The 17,244-nt window shown below is 38.1% G+C and overlaps 1 protein-coding gene across 18 annotated transcripts in view; it reads left to right on the top strand.

The window, feature by feature from the left end:
• LOC129718844 (monocarboxylate transporter 12-like) overlaps positions 1-17,244 on the top strand; it is a 473,704-nt gene that overhangs the window by 390,793 nt on the left and 65,667 nt on the right. The window contains exon 1 of one of the 18 annotated variants that reach the window (XM_055669976.1): positions 8,923-9,049. The exons of 14 other annotated variants lie outside the window; for them this stretch is intronic. The gene's annotated coding sequence lies outside the window, so the exon portion shown is untranslated. Of the gene's footprint in view, positions 1-8,922; positions 9,050-9,497; positions 9,766-17,244 lie in introns of those variants that run through there. 3 more of the 18 variants (XM_055669978.1, XM_055669980.1, XM_055669977.1) reach the window with 3 other exon arrangements.

The raw sequence follows: 17,244 nt of genomic DNA, 5'->3' as shown, positions 1-17,244 counted from the left end.
TGTGTATGTGCAGATTTTCATTCTCACTCACTTTTCTCAGAGATGTCTGGACCGATTTTATGAAATTAATTGTAAATGAAAGGTCTTGTTGCCCCTAAGACCCTATTGAATTTTATTGTAATCGGATTTTTAGTTTAGAGGTTATGTTTAAAAATGTGAAAATCATGAAACATCAATATCTCAGAAACTACACAACCGATTTGAACAAAATTGGTCTCAAAAGAATGGGCTACCTAGAAAACCCTTAAGTTTTGAATTTCATGAAGATTGAACTTGTGGTTCGAAAGTTATGAAAAGAAACGTGTTCTGAAGACTGTTTAATCTCACTCATGTTTCTCAGAGATGGCTGTACCGATTTTCATAAAATCAGTGTCAAATGGAAGGTCTTGTTGCCCCATAAGACCTTATTGATTTGTTTTGCAATCGGACTATTACTTTGCCTGTTAGTGTTATGTTTAAAAATGTGAAATCCAGCTATGCAAAGGAACATATTCCGAAGACTACTTGGACTCACTCACTTTTCTCAGAGATGGCCGACCCGATTTCCACAAAATTAGTGTCAAATGAATGGTCTAGCTGCCTCAGAAGACCCTATTGAATTTTTCTGTAATCGAACTGTAACTTCATTTGTAATGTGCCGACTTGTGAAAATCACGAAACTTCATTATCTCAGAAACTACACAACCGAATTGATTAATATTGTTATCAGATGAGCGGGCTAGTTAAGGGTTAACTGATGATTTATGATTGAACACGTGGTGTCAAAGTTTGGCTGCCCTACACGTTCCCATTTCATTTGATTATAATCGAACTTAAGCAACCGTTATGTATTAAATTGTTAATAAAACAACGAAAGTCTATTATCTCAAAGATTACATGACTTATTTGAACATAACTAGTGTCATACGAACGAGTCATCTCTCAAACTTACAAATAACAAACTTCATAACAATTTGATATGTGGCTCAAAAGTTATGGAAAGAAGAGAAATTCAAAGACTATTTAAAACTATACCTGCTTTGATCGATATATGTGGCCTCAACATAATTTAAATGTGGTGTCGTACTATTTGAACGTTCCAAGTTCATTGATTAGTTGCGGTTTGTTTGAAGTCTGCAAATGCACGACGAATCGGCCATAGGATATGATCAAAGTCAAAAAACAAATCGTTTGAAATGATTGGTTTTATCGAAATGACAACATCCTCGTCTTTTGGCTTCTGTACATCGCCTTAATTCTGAATATATTCATATTGGGTGGTGTTCTGTCATTATCAGCAGACTTTCTGGCATCAATCTGACATCGGAAATACCCATATTGGGAGGTGTTTTTGGTTGTTTTCCAGAAAGTAAAAGTGGTCGTCTTCAAGTTCAAAATAGTGTCCAGGGTCAATGTTTGGTTTCTATCATCACGTTTACGGAAATATCCATATTGAGTATTATTCAGTCATTTCATACTGTTGCCTATAAGTTGCCATTTAGCAATTCAAAATGGTGCCTGAGGTCAATTGTTAGCTCCTTGCATCATTCTGGTTCCAGTGATATATTGGATATTGGATAGTATTTGTTTATTTTATGCTGTTTTTCACAAACCGGTAGTCGCCATCTTGGATTTCAAAATGGCATTTAGGATACTGGTTAAAGAAAAACTCATATTGGGTGATATTTGGTTACTTTGGACTGTTTTTCAGAAGCTGAAAGTCGTCATTTTGGACTTTAAAATTGCCTGTGAAATCAATTTCTGTCATCTGGGCGTAATTCTGGTTCTGGTATTTGGTCATTTCCGGCTGTTTGCCAGACACCGGAAGTCACCATCTTAAAATTCAAGATTGTGTCTGTGATCAATTTTTAGCTTCTGTGCATCTTTCTGGTTCCAGAAATACTAATATTTAATGGGAATCGTCCATTTCAGGCTGTTTTCCAGAAACCGGAAGTTGCCATCTTACAATTCAAAATGTTGTCTGAAGTCGATTTGTGGCTCCAGTGCATAATTACGGTTCTGGATATACCCATATTGGGTGGTATTTGGTCATTTGCCGCTGTTTTTCCGACACCGGAAATCGCCATTTTGGATTTCATAATGGCATTTGGAGACAATTTCTGGATTTTGAACGGCATACTGGTTAAAGAAAAACTCATATTGGGTGTTATTTGGTCATTTTCTGCTGTTTTCAGAAACCGGAAGTCGCCATCTTAGAATTTAAAAGGCTATCTGTGGTCGATTTTAGCTCCTGTGTATTATTCTAGATCCGGATATTATTATATTGGGTGGAAATCGGCCATTTTCGGCAGTTTTCCAAAAACCGGAAGTTGCCATCTTACAATCCAAAATGTTGTCTGAGGTCGATTATGGAACATATTTGTTACCTCTAAAAACATCCACATACCAAATTTGGTTGTATTTTCTTGATTGGTTCTTGAGCTGTGCGAAATTTGTGTTTAATTTTTATGGGATCCCTCCCTTATAGAAGAGGGAGTCGGGTTTCAAACCATTATGTACATATTTGTTACCACTAAAAACATTTACCTGCCAAATTTTGTTCCATTTGGTTGATTAGTTCTCGAGATGTGCACAAATTTGTGTCTCATCCAACTATAATGGACATATTAGTTACCCCTTAAAACATCCACATGCCAAATTCGGTTTCATTTGCTTGGTTTGTTCTTGAGTTGTGCAGAAATTTATGTTTCTTTTGTATGGGACCGCTCCCTTCCAGAAGAGGGAGGGGTCTCAAACTATCATAGAAACCTTTATCGGGACCAAAAACCCCTACATACAAATTTTCACGTCGATCGGTTCGGTAGTTTTCGGGCCTATATGGATCAGACAGACAGACAGACTTGACTGCATTTTTATATGTAAAGATTACAACATCAATATTTTAGAACCTAAAGAGTGAAAATACATTTATTGGATTGAAGCGTTCATGTAAATCTATTTTTACAAATAAAAAATTGAATGAGAAAGGCTGGGTCTGACCGCTAGGTGGCTTAATTTAGGTTTTTCCTATGTTATCCATATCTTCTAGAAAGTTGCTTCGTTTACTGCTGTCCTTCAAATGCTTTAATGGAATGAGCTACGAATTTTGCCATTCCTAACCTTTAAACGCGACTTGCTAGACGAATAGTTTTTTCTGAAAAGTTGTATATAACTTTATTACATAACTGTTTGCTGAATACCTCAAACCTCTAAAAATTGAGATTTCAGCGCTACAAGACGTTTTCTAAAAAGGCTTTTTAAAAGGAGTTTTTCATTCATATGTTCAACTCTAAGGCCTAAAATATGACTGTACAAAATTGAGAGTGCGGTGGTAAATCAAGATGACTAATTTCTAGTGATATATTGGTTATTATATACAGTATTTACGAATAAAAACTGGAAAAAAGTGTTTTTAAAGGCTTTTTGCCTTTCTCCTAGAAAGGTATAGCAATCACTGAAAAAACTAAAGGTATAGAAGAGCTCCAAAGGGCCGAATGTCTTATATCACTCGACTCAGTTCGACGAGCTGAGCATTTTCTGAATGTGTGTGTGTATGTGTGTGTATGTGTGTGTAACGCTCTCCCAATCTCACTCGATTTTCTCAGAGATGGCTGGACCGCTTTCAATGAAATTAATTGCAAATGAAAGGTCTATTTGCCCCATAAGACCCTATTGAATTTTATTGTAATCGAATTTCTAGTTTGGAGGTTATGTATCAAAATGTAGAACCACGAAATATCAATATCTCAGAAAATACGCAACCAATTTGAACAAAGTTAATTTCAAATGAACGGGCTACCTAAAAAACCCTTAACTTTTGAAGTTCATTAAGATTGAACATGTGGTTTAAAAGTTATGGGAAGAAACGTGTTCCGGAGACTATTTAATCTCACTCATGTTTCCCAGAGATGGCTGGACCGATTTTCATAAAATCAGTGTCATATGGAAGGTCTTGTTACCCCATAAGACCCTATTGATTTGTTTTGCAATCGGATACTTACTTTGTCTGTTATGTTTAAAAATGTGAAATCCAGGTATGAAAAGGAACATATTCCGAAGACTACATAAACTCACTCACTTTTCTCAGAGATGGTTGAACCGATTTCCACAAAATTAATGTCAAATGAAAGGTCTAGCTGCCTCATAACACCCTATTGAATTTTGCTGTAATCGGACTGTAACTTCGTCTGTAATGTATCGAAATGTGAATATCACGAAACTTCATTATCTTAGAAACTACACAACCGATTTGAACAATATTAATATCAGACGAACGGGCTAGTTAAGGGTTAACTGATAAATTTGATTTGATCATAATCGAATTTAAGCAACTGTTATGTATTAAATTCTTAAAACAACGAAAGTCTATTATCTCAAGTATTACACGACTTATTTGAACATAACTAGTGTCATACAAACGAGTCATATCTCAAACTTACAAATAACAAACTTCATAACAATTTGATATGTGATTCAAAAGTTTTTGAATGAAAAAAAGTTCATAGACTATTCAAAAATATACCTGATTTGATCAATATATATGGGGCCGTTCAATAATTACGTAAGCATATTTTTCCACTTTTTCAATCCCCCCCCCTCCATCCCTTGCAAGACATCGTAGGATTTTTTTAAAACCCCCTCCCCCTCGTAATACTGCCAGCATATATAGATTTTTACTTTAGTTTTATCACTACAAAGCAAGCGCAGTACTTCGTTTCGTCTTCTGTCCTTTGTTCGAGTAATTTTGTAATTTCCTTCTCATGAATTTTACCGTCCATGCTGTCATGAACATGATTATTTGAACAGCTGCATTAACAATGGTTTTTTTACGTAAGAAAATCAATTCATCCCCTCCCTCCCTTGTAAGATAGCGTAAGAAAATTGCACACCCCCCTCCACCCCTATTTTCTTACGTAATTACGGTTTCGCTTGTGATTTAATTGTTCGAAATTAAGTCATTTCTTTTATTTCGCTATTTCTTAACCCTTTCCCGCCTATGGTGACTCTAGAGCACCAAGAACTATAATCATCATAGCTTGACATAAAATAGTTTGTTGTGCTTACGATTGTTCCATAAACTTTTATATGCTGCCTCATAGAACATTTTTTTTTTTGGCATTTTCTTCAAAATACTACAGTTGACAGTAATTTTAGTTAGTCTACAAAGTGTTCAGTTTACATTTTCTCGTGAAGCTATAAATTTTAATGATAAACCTTTTGAGCGGGAGAGGGTTAAGGACTAACATACCTTCAAATTATACATTTTATACTTCAATTACAACATCAATATTTTAGAACCCAAAGTGTAAATGTACTTTTATTGGATTTAAGCATTCCTGTAAATCTATTTTTACAAATAACAAGTTTGAATGAGAAAGGCTGAGTCTGACCGCTAGGTGGATTAATTTAGGTTTTTATTTGAGTTGACATTCCAAAAGGGGCAAACGAATCCAAGCTTCTATGAAGCCATCCGATAGAGTGCCTTTCTGACTAACAGAAAAACACAAAACTACAGTGGGTTATTTGTAGTTTTGAATATATGGCCAACTGAAGTTACCGATTTTCACATGCATTTGTGCGCTCTTTATTGCACAAAGGCTGACGCGTACACTACGTTTTCGTTTCTATGCCCAACAAACAGACACCACAATGGGGCTAAATCAAGAAACGGGCACAAATAGGAAATTTTGAAGCCCAATGTTGTCAGTATCTTCTAGAAAGTTGTTTCGTTTACTGTTGTCCTTTTATATGCTTCAATGCAACCCGCTACAATTTCCACCTTATAGAGGGCCCCACACCTAAATTTTGAACGTGACTTGATAGACGAATAGTTCCGTCTGCAAAGTTGTGCAGAATTGATTACAAAATTGTTTGCCTCGAACCTCTTAACATTGAGGTTTGTTTTTAAATTATTTTTTTTGTGAAAGGTGTGTATCTCCAAAATCTCAATTTCTAGAGGTTCGAATTACTCAGCAAACAGTTTGGTAATAAAATTCTGCACAACTTTGCAGAAGAAACTATTCGTCTAGCAAGTCACGTTCAAAAGTTAGGTGTTGAGAGGAAAAAAACTGTAAGCGGTAGAACAACTAAAAGACGGCAAAATCCAAAAATACTAGAAATACATATTGTTCTATAAAATGGAGATTTATATAGGAGTTCTGAGTAATTATAGGTCAATACCAGACAGAGAGAATTTTCAAAAATTACAAGGTGTTCAATAAGTTCGAATACAACCTTTGCTCCTTGCCTAGGTGTGCACCATCTGTATTCTGCAGAGTAGGCAGTGTGACTTTGCACTCGTATCCAAGTGAGTTTTAAAACTTACTTGCACATTTATTTTCGGTTTGCACGTAAACCCTACTAACAGTGCATTACACTTGAGTTAGATTTGAGTTTGAATCCTGCATAACAACAATTGCATAAAAATCGAATTGCGATTAAATTCGCGCCGCGTCTGCTGCAACAGTTTGTTGCATTGTCCTTTGAAAGCATAAATTCGATCTAAAAACAAAACTCATCGCGTCACATCGTCGCCTGCATCGTTGGATACATCGTGCACTGCATGCATTGCACGCATTTAAACTCAATCGATCAGAGTGTGCGGTGCAAAAAAACTCAAACTATCGAGAGTAGGAAACCTATACATTAGAGAAATGACAAGACACTCACCGTTAAGGCAACTGTCAACATCAAAACGGATAACGGCAATGCAAAATAATACAACTCGCCCGTTTTGCCTTAACGGAGAGCGTCTTGTCATTTCTCTAATGTATAGGTTCCCTTATCGAGAGGAAGCAGATTCAAGTTGGATTCAAATCTGGAAAAGTGTTACTCAGTTCAACTTTGCACGAGTTCATGGCATCAATTGTTTTCTGTGTATTGGTATTTGTGTCAGCTTTAGCCTCATAAACAGGCTAATCGACGCGCATAGTGTCGGACATAGGAGTAAATACGTTTAAAACCTGATCAAAAGTGAAAAATTCAAAGTAAATCAACTTGTATTGTAGTGTTTCATTTTGAAGTGTGATGTATGCTTGATCACTTGACAGCTCATCAACATCCAAAAGTTATGTTTACGGTCTTAACGAGAGGTTTGAACCGACCGCAATTCTACAGTTTTTTGTGCATGATAATGACGTTTTGATACCGTGAGCTAAAATATAACGTTCCGAAGATAAACAAGTCATTTTAAAATTAAACAACGATGGAGATTGTTAATGAAGGTTAATCGAACAGAAATGTGTACTTAGCATGTATGCTAGTCTCTCCAAATACCCAGGTGTTTGTCAAAATCAATATAATAAAACCCAAAATATTTGTTTTTATAAGTTAACTCAAAATGTGATAAGTTATGTTTCCGGCAAAATCCGGTTGAACGGTTTATATTACGCGAAAGTGCTAATATTTTGGGGTTATAATGGTGAAGTAAAACCTTCCGGATACTTCCGGTTTCGTGTTTTATCGCTGTGTGAAAATAATCAAGAAATTCTTATTTTTTCACTTCTTGGATAGTTGTAGCCTTGGTTACCCAAATGAAACTTTGTCAAACGACTGAAATGTGTACTAAAAAGTCATTTCATGATAAATTCAAGTATTTGGATGAATTTGACCCGACTATGACTGAATTTAAATTTCATTATAAGAAATGTCATCCATCACTTTAAGATGGGTTACTCCATGCAAAAAATTATCCAAATCCACTCATTAGTTTTTATTATCACAATATGATACGTTTTCAGTCCAAAAATTTTTTTTAAATAATTATGATCAGGTTTGATGTTCTAAGTGTTCCACTGTGTGTCGCCGTGCTAATGTTTGTTGTTTGTTTACGGCGCACGATGAAAGAATACTGCGACGTCGTAGTAAAGTTGCTTGCGGCACGCAGGTCAGGAGTTCGTGTTTTCTGATGAGAAACTCTTTGTCTTGCAACAGCCGCACAAATGATCATCTGCGTGTTCCTACGTAGGCCAGCATCTCCCAGCCCACATAAACGTAACGCGGTGCCAAAGCGCCGCGTTGGTGATGGTTTGGGGCCGTATCCAGGCGTAGAAAGCTAACGCTGGTATTTATCGCAAAACGTAAAAATCAACGCTGCGTGCTATAAGGCTAAAGAAGGTTATGGCCCGGCACTCTGGGACCTCTACGGGAAGGATTATTACGACCTTCAATACGGTGAATATCGCCCAAGCGTGGTTTCTGGAGAATTTTGTGAGAATTTGATTTTCTCGATAAGACATGCTGGCCTCCCAGCTCCCCTGGCCCAAATCCTCTAGACTTCTATGTATGGTCGCACACGCTGGCTAAAAAGGCGAACATAAAATGAGCACTATGGACCAATTCAAAAAGCTTATTCCCAAGATCTGGGATGAGATAACGATGGACCAGACGCGTGCCGCTTGCGATTGTGTATTCGGAGTTATTGAACACCCTGTATAGTATAATTTTTTATTTATATTTTATTACAAATTGTAGTATAATTTCCTAAATTTGCAACAAAATCTCATATTAACATCCTGTCGTAAAGCTTTAATTATATAAAATACCCCAAACCTAAAAAAGTTTTTACAGAGAAGTTTGATAACAGCTATCAACCACTCAGGACTTATTAGTGAAGCAGTCAAAACTTTTAAATACAACGCTCCCATATCACTGTCCAAGTACACATATGGCTCTCGCTCTCTTCGCTCAAGAATATGCTCTCGTGCTATTTCTCCAAATCCAAAGCACTGGTGTGGCAGCACCAGCTGGCCAACCAGCCGGCACTCGTTCGCATCCGGACGCGGCTTGTGACAACTCGATATCTGATTCACACAAGAAATTGCAACCTTGCTGCCGGATTGGTTCTCTTTCTCTCGCGGTCCGAACGGTTGCTGATGCTGCGGCGGTGGTCTGTGCACACGATGATTACTTTCGCCGCCTCTGTTCAACAGTCAGTCGAATTCTCGATACCACGCGGAACAGAAGTACACTGCACCAAACGTCACCCGAAAACGCCACCCGCAATTGCCGTGTCGAAGTGTATTAAAATTGCAACATTCGTGACCTTTGCAACTTAAAGCCTCCCAACGAGGTGATCTATAGCTAATATACGTCTCGAATGTGCTACTTATTTTGCGATACGTGCGCGCAAATTGACGAGCAACAGAAACTGAAGAAACATTTTAAGAGGTGGAAACAAGCTGCGAAAAGTTACAACGTTCAGCCGGGTCGTTCAATCGCGTGAATCTCGTCAAACTATCAACTATCTTAAACAGCTTGGCAGCCGGCCCATCGTTCGAGCCTAATGGGGTGCCAGCCTAGAGCAAAATAGGGCAAAGTGTGTTTGGCTCTTTCGAACGATATATGATAACGAACCATTACCTACTTGTCGAACTTTTTTCTATCTAACACGTTGGCTTTCGAAAAAGTGCTATAACACTTAAGCTTAATTTTCCACACCTGATACATTCGCTTTATTCTATTCAATCGATGGACAGCTGCTGCAGCCCAGCACATGCTAGTGCTAAACCACAACGAAAGGTTCGAAGTTTTACGTGTTCGCGCGCCCAGTGATCCTTTCAAACGTAATTAAAGCCGCAATCGCGACCGTCGGCTCCCGTGGGTCAGATCAGAAAGCCTGATGGGGGCTGGTCCTTTTTTTCGCTGTTACCATTGTAGTTAAGCAGTGCAAGAGCGATTCGCAGAGAATGTGGCAAGTTTGGCATAATGAATAATGACGAAGAATGTGTATCCAAGTGTATTGAGGAAACTAAGGCGTCAAAAATTAAAATTAAGAGGTGTTGTCCGGTAAATTTGGTGTGATTAAGACGTTCGAAACATAATGGCTCGTGCGGACAACAACTGCATTTCAGACCCGTAGTATATGAAGGCAAAACGCAGCCGCACTGGTGGCACCTAGTTGCTGGAATGATGTTTGGAATAAGGCCAAGCCAATATTGTAGTAAAGATTGAAGAAATATTGAAGTGTGAACGGGATTTTTCAAGTATTCAAACACCCGTCAAAGAAATGTCGTTAAAGCTAGTTTTGATACTCATAATTAAGTATAATTTACACTCGTGTATATTAATTGTTGCATGCACGTTACAATCCTGAATGGAGATAATCCATGATTACTTTATACTCGCATTGCGATGCATACCTTTTAACAGGTGAAAATAAACGAAGCAGGCAAATGTCAAAAAAAAACAAGTTAAATTAATCATAATATAAACAGAAGCATAAATCAAATACACTTCTTTCTTTTATTTTCCATTTTCGTACAAAACCGGAATCGTTTTAATCGAAAATAATTAATTCAAGTAACTAACTGAACACGAGTTAGGCGTCTTCAATGTCATGAAGAATAGAAGTCTCACATTGACACCTATCCAAGTGACTTAGGCATTGGAATATTCTCAGGCTTCCCAGAAATTATTCACACTGGTAGTTACTAATCAAAGAAACCAACTAATTAGTCCTCGACAGCCATTTATATCAGGTGACACTCAGTGACGGATCTGAAATGCCGAGATCAATATAGTAGGCAGTGAGCATGAAAGCAAGTGTAAAACCAGAAGTAAATATTAAACATAGCTGTAACCGCAACGAGTGGTTTTCAGTTTCATTCATTTCCTACTAGGTTTCGTTTTTTTCTGTACGACTCAGCAAAATGTTACCTTTGCCCTTTTAAAGTTTACTATATTCTCAAATGTGAACTGTTCCTAAATCACGTGGTTGGCCATATGACCACGAAAGACCACGGGGGGGTACGGGGGGTATAAAAAGTGATCAAAATATGACCACGTGGTTTAGGAACGGCCCCTAATCAGTTCGATTCTTAGTAGAATCAGACCGTTCGATGTCAGAGGTAGTTTTACGCATGGGTTTATTCTCAGGCTTCCTTACATATCCCTATTTGATTTTTGACGGCTTTGCTCACGCCGAAATTAGAAGTATAAAAATCTGTCACTGACCACGATGACGAAGTACCTCCCGTTTCAAGTTGGAAGCTACTGAATTGTTGTAAATTGAATTTGGTAAATTAATCCCAAATAGCCATCTATGTGTGGTTCTTTGTGCAACTTCACTAGCTCAGATCCATCATAGAGGAGCAAAAACACTTCACATAAATGTATGTGAGTTCGATCGATCCATCATTAGGCGTTGAATTGCTCAATCCGAAAACAGAGAGTCCTTGGGATGATTCAGGTCGTCAAAGGAGAATTAGAAGAAGTCTGTCCGTGGTAGTTAACAAATAAAAGACAGTAATGGTCAATAAACAAAAAAAAATTTGAATGGGTTGTGTATTAGACACGTCCACAACGTTAACGTAGAATTACGTGAGCCTGTCTTATGTCAATGTATTTCTTGCAATAGGTTAGGAAATGCCACCGATTCGCGTTTGCGGTAAATTTCACTAATAATTCTCTTTAATATCTCTCTTTTTTCAATGATTGACTTCAGTTTAGATGATAATCGACCATTCTAGGTTGTTTTTTACACACTGGAAGTCACCGTTTTTGATTTCAAAATGGTATCTCTGGTCGATTTTTGGCATCTGTGCATAATCACGATTACGGAAATACCTTTGTCATGTGTTTTATGGTCATTTCAGACTTTATTTCGAAAACAGGTGACATCCTGGTCTTGAAAATACGATTGAGCCAAAAAATAACTATTGCTATTAATAGAATGAAAAGAAATAAAACCGTACAAAAAAGACGCATTGTTTGAAAGTTTAGTTTTTATTAATAACTAGCTGTCCCGGCAAACTTCGTTCCGCCCATTTTTGTCATTTAAATGATTTCAAACACTCAAAATTTATTTCACCTACATCCAAAGATTTAACTTCTGATTTGTTTAGAGTCTGCAAATGCGTAACGAATCGGACATTGGATACGTTCAAACTCAGAAGAAAAATCTGACCATCAGTCTGATACCGGAAATATTCATAAAAGCAAAGCCTTGGTGCTACATTCCGTATCGGAATTCGACCTTCTGTTTCACTATACCCAGACTTCGCAGCCGACTGTTAAGTGTACAGGACAATTGCGGGGCTAGCGCTACGATCCTACTGACATCAACAGTCTCTCCCGAGCCGGGACTCGGACATACGACGACTGGCTTGTTAGGAAATATTCATACTGGGGGAATACCCATTTTTGACTGATTTCCAGAAACCGGAAATCACCATCCTAGAATTCAAAATGGTGTCTGAGGTTGAACTCCCCCCCCCCCTTTCCAAGAAAAAGGAGGGGTGTCGATCTACCACAGAAATATATTTGGCTCCAAATTTGGCTCCATTTTGTTTTGTTCACACAACATTTATTTGACACGGCCCAATACGGATTGGCTCCATTTGTTTGAATAAATCTCGAGTTTTACAAATTTTTGTGTTTCGTTTGTATAGGAGCCCTCCTTTACAGAGCAGGGAGGGGTGTCAAACTATCATAGGAACAAACACTTTCCGGCTCCAAAAATCCCTGCATACAAATTTTCATGTATATCGGTTCAGTAGTTTCCAAGTCTATATGGATCAAACAGACAGACAAACAGAACTCCATTTTTATATGTATAGATACATATTTAACACCTCAGGGATGCATGACTGCTTCTGTAGTTAAATTTCCTATAAAAATAATAATAACAATAATGTTTACTATCAGTATATTTTCTATTGCGCTCCTACGGGTGTAAATACCGTTATCAATTAATTCATTAAAAAAGGGTAATTTAAGAATAGTGTTTATTTTCTCATTGACAAAAAACTCACGAGTACTGCACTGCCGTTCTACGCATAAAGGGTGTTACCGCCAAAAATTGGTCAACTTCAATTTGCCGTATTATTTTTATCGTGTACTAGCTGACCCGGCAAACTTCGTCCTGCCTATTTTACTGTTCAATTTAATATTTTTAAACATTTCAAATTCATTGATTCCTTACGATTTGTTTGTATCGTTTGAAATGATTGGTTTTATCGGAATGACAACATCCTCGACTTTTAGCTTTTGCACATCACCTCTATTCCGGAAATATATTGGGTGCATTTTAGTAATTTTCGTGTTTTCTGAAAGTAGTCATCTTCGAATTCAAAATGGTGTCCAGGGTCAATGCTTGGCTTCTTTACATCAATTTGATTACGGACATATCCATATGTTAGTATTCGGTTATTTTCGGCTGTTTCCCAGAAGTTACCATTTTGCAATTCAAACTAGTGTCTGAGGCCAATTTTTAGCTCCTTGCATCATTCTGGATCCGGTGATACTCATATTGGGTGGTATTTGGTCACTTTGGGCTGTTTTCCGGACACCGGAAGTCGCTATCTTACAATTCAAAATGTTGTCTGAGGTCGATTTGTAGCTTCAGTGCCTCATAACGATTCGGGAAATACCCATATTGGGTGGTATTTAGTAATTTGCCGCTGTTATTCAGAAACCGGAAGTCGCCATCTTAGATTTCAAAATGGCATTTGGAAACATTTTCTAGCCTCTGAGCGTCTATCTGGTTAAAGAAACACTCATATTGGGTGGTATTATGTCACTTTTTTGCTGTTTTCCAGACACCGGAAGTCGCCATCTTACAATTCAAAATTTTGTCTGAGGCCGATGGGTGGCTTCAGTGCATCATAAGAATTCCGGAAATACTCATATTGGGTGGTATTTGGTCATTTGCCGCTGTTGTTCAGACAGCGGAAGTCGCCATCTTGGATTTCAAAATGGCATTTGGAAACAATTCTGGCCTCTGAGCGTAATTCTGGTTAAATAAATACTCAAATTGTGTGGTATGTGGTCATTCTCGGCTGTTTTCTAGACACCGGAAGTCGCCATCTTACAAATTAAAATGTTGTCTGAGGTTGATAGGTCGATTTGTCGATTCAGTGCATCATAACGATTCCGGAAATACGCATATTGGGTGGTATTTGGTCATTTGTCGCTGTTTTTCGGAATTCTGAAGTCGCCATCTTGGGTTTCAAAATGCCATTTGGGAACAATTTCTGGCCTCCGTGCATTAATCTGGTTGAAGAAACGCTCATATTGGGTGGTATTTGGTCATTTGCCGCTGTTTTTCGGCGACTTCCATCTTAGATTTGAAAATGGCATTTGGAGACAATTTCTGGCCCCTGTGCGTCATTCTGGTTCAAGAAACACCCATATTGGGTTTATTTGGTCATTTTCGGCTGTTTCCAGACAGCGGAAGCCGCCATCTTACAATTCGAAATGTTGTCTGAGGTCGATTTGTGGCTTCAGAGCATCATAACAATTCCGGAAATACCCATGTTGGGCGGTATTTGGTCATTTGACGCTGTTTTCCAGAAACCGGAAGTCGCCATCTTGGATTTCGGAATGGTATTTGGAGAAATGCGATTAGAAGGAAGGGTGCCGAAACATTATGGACATGTTTGTTACACCTAAAAACATTCACTTGCCAAATTTGGATATATTTGCTTGATTGGTTCTCGAGCTGTGCGAAATTTGAGTTTCATTTGTATGGGACCCCTCCCTTATAAAAGAGGGAGGGGTGTCTAACCATTATGGATATATTTGTTACCCCTAAAAACATTCACCTGCGAAATTTGGTTCCATTTAGTTGGTTAGTTCTCAAGATAAGCAGAAATTTGTGTTTCATTTGTTTGGAACCCCTCCCTCACAGAAGAGGGAGGGGAGTCGAATTATTATGGACATATTTGTTACTTCTAAAAACATTCACATACCGAATTCGGTTGTATTTGGTTGATTGGTTCTCGAGCTGTGCTAAATTCGTGTTTCATTTGTATGGGACCCCTCCCTTGTATAAGAGGGAGGGATTTCAAACAATTATGGATATATTTTTTGCCCCTAAAAACATCCAGCTACCAAATTTGGTTCTATTTACTTGGTTAGTTTTCGAGATGTGCAGAATTTTTTTGTTCCATTTGTATGTAACCCCTCCCTTCCAAAAGAGGGAGGGGTGTCGAACCAATATGGACATATTTGTTACTCCTAAAAACATCCACATACCAAATTTGGTTCCATTTGCTTGGTTAGTTTTTGAGATATGCAGAAATTTGTGTTTCATTTGTATGGGACCCTCCCTTCCAAAAGAGGGAGGGGTCTCAAACTATCATAGGAACCTTTCTCGGCCCCTAAAACCCCTACATACAAATTTTCACGTCGATCGGTTCGGTAGTTTCCGAGTCTATATTGATCAAACAGACAGACAGACAGACTGGACTGCATTTTTATAGGTATAGATAAAAACTACTTTAACACGACTTATTTTAAAGGTGTTTGTGTATATAGGATCATGGTTTATGTTTGTTTTTGACTGCTCTTCAGTTGTGAAAATGGCATCGAAGCATTTTGTTCACGGATTGTTGTGTCCGAAGGAGCAAAAAATTTTACAAAATACACTAGCTCCAAGTAAATTGTTTCATTCTTCCAGCCAAGTACAAATTACAATCGATCCTTTTCAGGGCCACAAACACGTTCTTGAAGCAATGTTAAATGTTCTTACCTTGCAAATTATGAAATGTGCCACTCTACATTTTGCTCTCCTAGCTTGTCTCGAGCTACGGTACTGGCCTAACAAGCCAGTCGTCGTATGTTCGAGTCTCGGCTCGGGAAAAACTGTTGGTGTCAATAGGATCGTAGCTCAAGCCTCGGAATTGTCCTGTATACTAACAGTCGACTGCAAAGTCTGTGTATAATAAACAGAAGGTCGAGCTCCGATACGGAATGTAGCACCAAGGCTTTGCTGTGCTTGCAGTTCTACATTTATTCCAAGCGATTAAAAAGTGGCGCTTAAATCTCATAAAAAAAATCACTAAATGCGATCTTATTTCAGTTCAGCTAGTACAAATTATGTAAATTAAATCTTTGTTGTTGTTATTATTGAGTCATTTGGTAATGTGCAGCAGGGATGAGAACGATGAAACTACACAACTCTGGAAAATTGTTTTGTAGTTTTAACTAGTAAACACAAGTTTTGCCCTCGAGCTCGAATTGAAAAACAATTAAGATTATAGTTCTTTAAACATTTTTGTGAATTTTTGTGACCCTAGCAAAAATAACTTTTTAAAAGACTATTTATGGGTTTTTCATATTTTTTGACCCGGCGAGCACTTACCATGTGGCGTTTTGACGCATCTCTGCATTTACTCCCGCATCATATTTTAATTTTTATAGTTTCAGCAAGCGAAAGTTCTCCAACTAAATCATCAGGGTCAGGCTCATCCCTCGAAAAGATACGGGGACTGATTTGATGGCAACGGCCTCTTTAAGCATTTCTGCGAAGGTGTGCTCTAAGCGCTCTTTCAGAGACCGCTTAAGCTTGTCTTGGCGCTGTTTGTACGCGAGGCATGCGAAGAGCTCCGCGTGCTGCTCTCCGCATTTGCTACAACATTCGTTTTACCGGCTGAAGGGTGAATTTCTTAATACGGCCGGTTTCAAACTCCAGCAGATCCTCGACGGTCAGACTCGAGTCAGTGACCACGACACTAAAACAAGTAGTTTATTGGGGCGAACTTTAATGACTTCGGTCTGGGCTGAAAAGCGTGTCAGATCCCTATAATTCTGCATTATATTTAATGCCTTTACTTTGGGCCGAAAGAAGACAACCCAAGGGCCCGGATATCCATCCGGGTATAGTTTCACCCGATGGATTAGGTCTAGTGGGGCAGCTCTACCAACTCGCGGCACCTTGTACCCACCAGTATCGGACGGAGAAGAGATTTCGTCTCAAGAATCGCACAATTACTTCTTCGTCTATTTCGGACTAAAGAATCAAAACTGCAGGCCAAAATTTACAACCGATAACGTTGAAAAAAAAAACAAAAATCCTACCTTTATTGGCCGCTCTAATCTGCGATGGTATATTCTCTTCCAATCCGTCATCTACGAGGCTCCTCCTCCACTGAGAGTTCGCTTTCATAACATTTTATCGTCGTGCGCCGTCTGTGCTTGCACTTGGACTGAATCGTTGTAGGCACGTGGTTGGTTTAATTATAATCAAATGAACTATGAATTTTAACCAGTTTACTATGAAAAATGTTTTAAAAAATCCGTTTGGTGACAACAAATTTAAAAAGCATTTGAATTTTTTCATTCTGCCGTTTCACTACTCGATTTTTTTGGCATGCCACCCTATCAAAACAAGACGTAATTCTACGTCAAAAAAAATTAAAAAACCATAAATTTATAGAGTGTCCTAAAATTGTCCTAATTACGATTAAGAGACTGCATGTATGTTTCCACTTACTGCAACTTGTATTTAAAACAACATGAAACGCCAAAAAATGTGATTTAAAA

Source organism: Wyeomyia smithii, chromosome 1 (assembly GCF_029784165.1).
Source record: "Wyeomyia smithii strain HCP4-BCI-WySm-NY-G18 chromosome 1, ASM2978416v1, whole genome shotgun sequence".
Classification (NCBI taxonomy): domain Eukaryota; kingdom Metazoa; phylum Arthropoda; class Insecta; order Diptera; family Culicidae; genus Wyeomyia; species Wyeomyia smithii.
Note: the sequence above shows the minus strand (reverse complement) of the source record. Positions and strands in the feature narration are given on the sequence as shown.